This window comes from Schistocerca nitens, chromosome 1 (assembly GCF_023898315.1).
Source record: "Schistocerca nitens isolate TAMUIC-IGC-003100 chromosome 1, iqSchNite1.1, whole genome shotgun sequence".
In the NCBI taxonomy this organism is placed as follows: Eukaryota; Metazoa; Arthropoda; class Insecta; order Orthoptera; family Acrididae; genus Schistocerca; species Schistocerca nitens.
The window spans coordinates 1,026,467,880-1,026,470,161 of NC_064614.1; positions in this window are offsets into that span (position 1 = coordinate 1,026,467,880).

The following is a 2,282-nucleotide window of genomic DNA, read 5'->3' on the forward strand; positions in this document are numbered from 1 at the left end:
ACAGTTTCAAGATTCGAAATAACGACGAGTGATACAAACATCACATTCCCAGTTAACAGCTCCGAACAAAGTAATAACTATTTCATTCTTCAGAGAGAGAATTTACAACACGAAGTGAAAAGACAGTATACTGTGCTATAATCAGCTCCCATTCAATTAAAGATGAGTAACCTACAAGTTTCCATTTTATCACGAGCGAATACATGACCCTGTTCCTAATCTCGGACTAGTCGCGACCAATTGGTGCCAATATAAGCCTGACCAGAGGTATGCAGCGCTTGGCCGGAAATGGAAGTGAAAGAAGTGGGAATTCCATATGGTCAATCCCTTAGAAAAAATAATCAGTTTTTTCGGGCGACGCATGAGCCATTTACATTAACGTAGTTTCCAGGCAACAGTTTCCACGGCGCAAAGAGTACAAAATGCTAATACGAGACTCGTTGGTTCGAGTCTCACTACAAAATTTTTCAATGTTTACGTTACTTGCTCTAGAAGTAAACTAAAATAATGCTCAATGTACTGTATTTATCAATATTTTCATAAAATACATGAAATGGGAAGGCAAAGGATATTTATAGATAGCAAATAAATTTCCCGGGAGAGATTGTTAGGTGTGAACGAGAAATTCATATGTAGAAGTCTTGTTATTTTACGGTTGATGATCTACACTTCTGGGCAGATGTACATCGTAGAAACAGTGGAAGCAGTAATTTCTCACTATCTTGCACAAGTTACAACAGCCGCAATTTTACCTGTACACTTTAATTACAGTCTCTTATTGGAACGTTATTTGCAAGTCGCCCATGGATGCTAGAAATACAATCTCTTGGAAATTTATTTTCAATCTCACATTTTTCGTTGTCTTTCCTTTTCATGCCTTTTGCGAAAATATTAAAAAATGCAATATTTTGGACATTATTTCATTATTTTGCAGGATAAGTAAAGTAACAGTTGAAAATAAAAGAACAATTATCTATCTCTGAACTCGGCCATACTTCCCCCTGTTTATAGGAAGAGGTAAGGGAGGAGGGAGAATGGGAGGAGGCGTCTCTAGACACGTTTTCACTGGTCATCGGGGGACAGTTCGAAGCGGGACTCATCACTGAAGACAGTTCTACACCAGCCAATGAGATTCCAGGCGCCAATGACCAACGAAGATGTATCTGGAGACACCCTGGACAGCGGTGAGACACCAACCTCACTGTCACCTTTCACAGAGCCCGACAACCAGGAGTGATGGTGTGAGGGGCCATTTCATTTCACAGCAAGATCCCTTTGGTGATCATCCGCGGCATCCTTACAGCACAGCGGTATGTTGAAGATATTCTACTGTCCGTTTTATTGCTCTTCGTGGCAAGTCATCTTGGACTTAGAGTTCAGTAAGATAATGCCCTTTTGCACATGGCGAGAGTTTCTACCGCTTGTTGTCTTCGTGGTTGCCAAACACTACCTTGCCCAGCAAGGTCACCGGGTCTCTTCCGAACGGATAATGTTTGGAGCATTTTGGGTGGAGCCCTCCATCTAGCTCGCGATTTTGACGATCTGAGACGCCAGTTGGGTAGAATTTGGTACTATATCCCTCAGGAGGACATCTAGCAGCCCTATCAATCAATGTCAAGCCGAATAACTGCTTGCATAAGTCCCAGAGGTGGAGCAGTGCGTTATCGACTTGCTCAATTTGTGAAGCTCTATCTCTTGACTAAATCGTCAAAGTTTTCTTCAAGTTGTTTGTCTGTACATGTACGTCACATCCACCATACCTACCAATTTCTGCCCCATTCGTGCAATTCCTTCGTGGTGCGTCACCTTTCTTGTCTTACAGTCTATTTCCTGAAGGAAAGGTAATCTGACATGATCGATATCTACATCTACATCTACATTTATACTCCGCAAGCCACCCAACGGTGGGTGGCGGAGTGCACTTTACGTGCCACTGTCATTACCTCCCTTTCCTGTTCCAGTCGCGTATATTTCGCGGGAAGAACGACTGCCGGAAAGCCTCCGTGCGCGCTCGAATCTCTCTAATTTTACATTCGTGATCTCCTCGGGAGGTATAAGTAGGGGGAAGCAATATATTCGATGCCTCATCCAGAGACGCATCCTCTCGAAACCTGGAGAGCAAGCTACACCGCGATGCAGAGCGCCTCTCTTGCAGAGTCTGCCACTTGAGTTTGCTAAATATCTCCGTAACGCTATCACGCTTACCAAATAACCCTGTGACGAAACGCGCCGCTCTTCTTTGGATCTTCTCTGTCTCCTCTGTCAACCCGACCTGGTACGGA